At 54.7% G+C, this 5,947-nt stretch overlaps 1 long non-coding RNA gene across 1 annotated transcript; it reads left to right on the top strand.

Annotated features, from left to right (window-relative positions):
- Window positions 1–1,398: 1,398 nt before the first annotated feature.
- LOC147602114 (uncharacterized) lies at window positions 1,399–5,546 on the top strand. The gene is made up of 2 exons (XR_015259171.1): window positions 1,399–1,522; window positions 2,326–5,546. It is a non-coding gene; the product is annotated as an uncharacterized LOC147602114 (long non-coding RNA).
- Window positions 5,547–5,947: the final 401 nt, after the last annotated feature.

Genomic DNA, 5,947 nt, shown 5'->3' with positions numbered 1-5,947 from the left:
TCTCCTGGGAGCCCTTTTCAGAGACAAGGACCCTCCAAGAGCCACTGCTGGCCATAGCAGCTAACATTGCAGAAGTGGTCTTTCTAAGGACCTGATGATTGGTCCTTGGGGAAATGCTCATACAGCAGGTTTCCACTCCTTCTTTTCAGCATATATGCCTATGGATGAGGTGTTCCAGGTCCATGAAAAGGGACAGTCCTCTGCGGACAAAGGATCTACCAGTAATGGTTTTAAAATAGAGGGAGGTAGATTTAGATTAGATAATAGGAATTTTTTTTTTTCACTGAGGGTGGTGAGGCACTGGAACAGGTTGCCCAGAGTGGATGCTCCATCCCTGGAAACATTCAAGGCCAGGTTGGATGAGGCTCTGAGCAACCTGATCTAGTGGGGGATGTTCCTGCTCCTTGTGGGGGGTTGGACTAGATGACCTTTAAAGGTTCCTTCCAACCCTGACCATTCTATGATTCTATGATTCTATGAGCCGGAGACCTTGAAAAGCCACAAATTTCCTGTCACACATCAGTGAAATGCTTTCTTTGGGCCTCACTCTCCAAGGTGGGAGGTTGCCACTTCTCCACCCTAAAGCCATGTTGGGAGGGCAATGGGTGAAAGTGGGTAGGAAGTGGAGATATCCCACCATGCCAGGTGCCCCTGCATCCTCACTGCTGCCAAGGGCGATGGAAAAGGCAGCCTGCTCCGAGCTGGGTGCTTGGTGATCACTGTGCACCATCACAGGGGCAGTAGGATTTCAACAAGGGGCAGCATTGGTGGGACACTATCACCACCAAGGTGGGACACTGGCGTTGCTGAGAAGGGATTTTGCTAGATGACACTCATCCCCTGCACCCATGGCAAGGGAGCAGTGAGAGGGGAGAGCCTGTCCGCAGCAGAGGAGCAGCAGGATCCCCAGCACGAGAGCCAGGGCCAGCTTTTGTCCCCTGCCCTGCTCGGGGGCACAGCACTGGTATTGTCCCAGGACTGCCTGGGAAAATGGGAGGGGTTCCCCATGAAATCTTACCATGCAGTAAAACAGCGTCAGAGCCGGGGAGCAAGAGGGGGACGACACAGACATTTGAAAAAATACACACACACACACACCCCCCCAGCCAAACAATACCCACAGTGTGCTGAGGGAAAGGGAGACCCATGAATTGGGAGTTTGATAAGGATTTTCTCCCGCGTGCGCTCGCTCTCTCAACGGCCCCTTCAGTTTTCCCAGAACCACCCCCCCCCCCCCCGCCTTCCCTTGCCGGCTTTCTTGTTTGGGCCTTGAACAGTGCGCTGTCTTTGTTTGGGATACAGGTGAACGACAATCATGTGATTAACACACACTCACACACACACACGCACGCGAGCACATAAAAAGCTTTTTAAGAGCGTCCAGCTTGCTCCAGACTCGAAGACGGGAGAGGAGACCCGGGCTAGGAGAAGCTGAGACGGCGATGGTGGCTGGGATGGGGACGGCCACTGGGATGGACCAGCGAGTGCCACCGCCTCTCTGCAAAATCTCCTTCTTGTGGAGGTGGGCACGTGAGGCAATGAGGGCAGGAGGGGTGGTGGGGGGCATGGTTTGGGGTTTGGGGGTGGGAGGAGGTCTTGCCCTTGCTGCCTTCTTGCGCGCACAGGGCAGGCTGGTGTGGGTTTGCATTGGCCATGTCCCCCTGTGACACTGTGGGAAGGACAGGGGGTGACTGCCCCAACATCGTGCTGGGGAGGGGGATGCAGAAGTCTCCCCTTCTCTCTCTGCTGGGAAGGGGATCCAGGTTTCCCGCATCAAAGCCAAGCCCTCAGCCTTCCCCAGCTCCCATGTGGGATTTGTATCTTCGCTGGCATGAAGCTTGCTGGTCCCGACATGGCTGGAGGGGAGGGTTCAGTGAGGAAGAGGAAGGGGGCAGCCCTCCTGCTGGAAATGGGGGGATGTCTCCTTGCCCAAGCTATGGTGCTGAATGGATTTGCTCAGTCCCATGGTGGTCCAAGAGGGAGAAAGAGAAAGGGAGAGGACCAGGCAACTCGGGCAGTTGTTGGAAGGTTGTGGATGGCAGGGACAGTTGATAGGTGCTGGAACTCCCACTGCGCCAGCCAGAAATAGTATATCCAATATCCTTAATGAGGACTACACATCCCCTCTGGTGTGGAGATGCCACAGGACCACACCTCATCACTATGACCATAAAATAGCCGGGAAGCTGGTTATTCAGTCCTGGGGGGAAGTGGAGGCTAGCGAGGGCATGGCCAGGTGACCATCTGAACCATCCACAGCAGAAGTCATGAAAAAATTGGAAAAAAAATAGCAAGGTTTCAAACAGTTACTCTTTTTATTTGAAGATCGCCTGAGTGTGATGCTCCAAGGAAATGCGGGGAGGAGCACAGGGAGACGCCACCATAACTCCTGGAAAATCTATGGGTCTGCAGCTTGTCTCACTTATGAGACATCATGGGACATGATTGATGGCAGCCTGGGAGAGATGAAGACAAAGCCGTAACCTTTGCCAGAGCACCCAAGCCCAGCCCTGTCTCCACCACTTCCTCATGCCCTTCTCTACAAATTCCTCCCCCAGCCAATGTCACGACCGCCCTCCCAGGCTCCCAGTGTACAGGTCATTTTCAAGGCCTTTCTACGAACAGTAGAAGGAGAAGGTCCCCAAAGCCCGCGTTTGTGTCACCCTCCATGATACTCTGGCGTTCTCAATCTCCAAGGAGCCCTTCAATTTGTCTTCTGCCATAGGTGTCCTCCCAACAGGGAGCTGAGCACAGGAACCACTGCTGGGTTCTGATCTTCATCCTCCCTTGTCATTTTTGGCTGAAGCTCCTGATATTGGTCCTAGACCTCGGCAGATGCCTCTTTGCTTCCAGCCATGGGCCAGCCATCAGGATCGGTTATCTGGCTGCCCGTGAGGAGGAAGAAAGTGGTGTGGGTCCCCCATGAAAAGCAAAGAGCTGCCTGTAGCCCTGCCTGGGTTTTGGCAGCCCCACACTGTGTCCATGTGGTTACAGGACAGTTAGCTTCAGGGGGTGTGCAGTAATTTTTGTCATGGGGTATCAGGGGAAACAAAAGGCACATGATGCCTAGAGTTGTTTACTGCGTGATCAGGCTGTTTGTCTCTCTCTGTCATACCCAGTGTCCTGCAAAAGAAACATTGTGGTGGTTGCTTTCGTCTGGGATTATCGTTCCCCATGTGCGATACAGGCTGGGTGATGCCAATTAGGCGTGAACCTGTGCTCCCATCACCCCGGGATGGTATGGGAGACCTCAGGAAGCACTCTGGGGACTGGGGCTGGGACGTGGTTGCAGAGTCCCACCTGGGACCAGAGCAGGAGAAACCCCATTCCTTCTCCAAGGCATGGTGAGGGCTGCTGTTAGTGCAGAAAACCACGCCGCTGCTGGTGTGCTGCCTTGGTGCATGCCTTGCTTAGCGGCATTTTTTGCTCTTTGCTGCCAGCTGCTTTGGAGAGGAGGTGTAGGGAAAGTCTTGTGGAAAGGAGAGGGGAGAATCACCTCTGAGCATCACAAAGACCTCGGGCATCTCCTGACCTGTTGTCTTGGCCAGCCCAACGTTTCATGGGTATGGGGAGGGCAAATAACAGCTAAACGGGACAATTTTCCCCACATTACTCGGTCTGGGAAGATCAAAGAGGAACGGGGCAGGCATGTCTGTCCTCTACCTGCTTTGACGGGTGGCACAAAGCCTCCCTGGCTGTTAACCCCCTCGTCTCCTGCCAGAGAGGCCAGGTACGCTTCCAAAAAATGAACCCCAAAAAGCGAGCACTGAAGGAGTGGGGAGTTGGGGGAGAAGGGGACCGGTTTTGTCTTTTCTCTGATGGAGTCTGGCATATCCCGTGCAATGTAATGGAGGGAGCTGGGTGCCCTCGGTCTGCACAACAGAGGAGAGATGCCCAAAGGGGAGAGGAAGGGAATTCTACAAGACTGGGCAGAACAGCCAGCAAAGGGGACCCTCCCAATGGGACCTGTAGTTGCAGCAGTGCTGGGTGACCCCAGAGGGCTCAATCAGCAGTGGCCGAGGTGGCTCCGGGGTGATCTTCACCCCTGCCCGTCCTCTGGCTGCAGGGAGGCTCCTGGGGAGCCGGGGGAAGGGTTAAGTTGGGAAGGCTTCAGCCTGCTGCCTTGGCCCCTGTAATTCCTCCAGAGAGTAGGACTGGGAGAACAAGGAGCCCTTTCTGTTCACAGGAATTAATAGCAAAGAGTCATCTGGGGTGTCATTCAAGCCCTGATCAGCTCCCAGAGGAATGCGAGGGAGAGTGAGCGAGGGAGCACGGCCCGAGGCCGAGGCACCAAGGCCAGGGCAGGAGCAGTTCGGCTGGTAACCAGCGTTACTGGCTGGCATTTGGGCAGCGGGACCATCTTCCCCTTCACCCCAGCCTCCATGTCCCCTCTCTCCTGTCCCCTTCACCCCGACACCCGTACTCAAAGGGTTCCCACCAGCTCCTAAGCTTGTCCCTTGTTACCCATCGCTTCATCCCGAGGGGGAAGATGTCTGAACCTGTCAAAACCACAGCCTGCCCTCCAATGAGCCAAGAGGGATGCGCCAAGCAACCAGGCGCCAGCACAACACCACTGCCCTCATGATGGATGTGAAATCCATCAGACACCCTCTGTCCAGGGCTCACTCATCACCCCCAGCCTGTGATGCCATAAGGTTTGTCTTCCCAAGCAAGTTTGCCCATGGAAAGGGTATCCAGGCGGCCCACAAACACGGCTGGGGACATGAGGCAGTAGCTCAGAGAATCACAAAGTTCAGTGCTGAAACCTTTGCTGCTGCATCATCTTGCTCAGACTGACTTGGTCACTGCAATTTCAGAAGGAAAAGATGAGGCCAGCAAGTTGTCATGCTAGCATTTCACGGCATTGTTTCACGGCTGCCCAGAAAGGCTTGAAAGTGTTGCATGGTCACTGACACTGCAGCGTCGCCTGTAACGATGAGATCCGGTGAGACAAGGAGAGATTTTGGCCATGTCTCTACTAGCCTGAGAAAGAGACCTTGGAGTGGTCCATCCTGTTCCATGGCCTCCTGCCTTCTCTCTGCCCGCTGCATCATGGGCAGCCCACGTGACCACATCTGGTAGTACAAAGTGACCCAAGACTCTGGTGATGCAACGTGGTCAACCCTACCATATGGACTATGGGGGTCTTCTAGGCAAGACTTCAGGTCAGCCCTAGGTCTGCGCACAACCGCAGCGCCGACCGTGAGCTGAGCTCAGCAGCCTGGCAGCAAGTGCAGCTTGGGCAGACGGTGACCTGCGTGAAATGTAAACGGAGCCGTGCTGGAGTGCACGTATTGCTTCTGCTGGACGAAACACATCTCACCAAAGGTTCCCCTCCTCCCTGCACACACCAGATCAGTGCAGAACCAGGCTTAAGTACCAGCTCTGCATCTCAGCATCCTCTGAGAGATGCGCGGTGCCGCCGGGATGGACTCCTCCACCCCCTCCCCGCTCCCTGTACCACTGCCACCAGCACCACCACCGCCACAATGAACGCGTCTTGTCGTAGAGGGGTTAATAAATGATGCAAGAAAGAACCCCTTTAATCCATGATGACCTTTGGCCTTTCATAAATCACAGTGTTGGGCTGCAAGTGCGCGGGGGGCGCGAGGCGGTGGGGGGAGAGGATGGGAGGGGGTCCATGCAGCTGCGCCACGGAGTTGACATTGTTCCCACCATCACTAAAGTGCAACAAATCCCTCTATTGTGTTCCTGGTTTATCTGGTTCCTCTTGTTTATTAGCAGAGGTTGTTTGGCGCTGGCTCCAGCCCTGGGCGGTGGAAAGAGTGTTGGCACGCACCAGAGGAGGGGAGGGAGGGAGTGGGGGGGATCGGGACGGGAGGACGAGAGCAGTTCATCAATGGCTGTATTGTCCCATCTTTTTTGTTGCTCCTGTAATGATATGTTCGAAAAAAAGGGATTAAATTAAAAAAAAAAAAAAAAAAGA

This window comes from Chlamydotis macqueenii, chromosome 1 (assembly GCF_036417535.1).
Source record: "Chlamydotis macqueenii isolate bChlMac1 chromosome 1, bChlMac1.mat, whole genome shotgun sequence".
Taxonomy (NCBI): domain Eukaryota; kingdom Metazoa; phylum Chordata; class Aves; order Otidiformes; family Otididae; genus Chlamydotis; species Chlamydotis macqueenii.
This window is presented reverse-complemented; position numbering and strand designations above follow the sequence as displayed.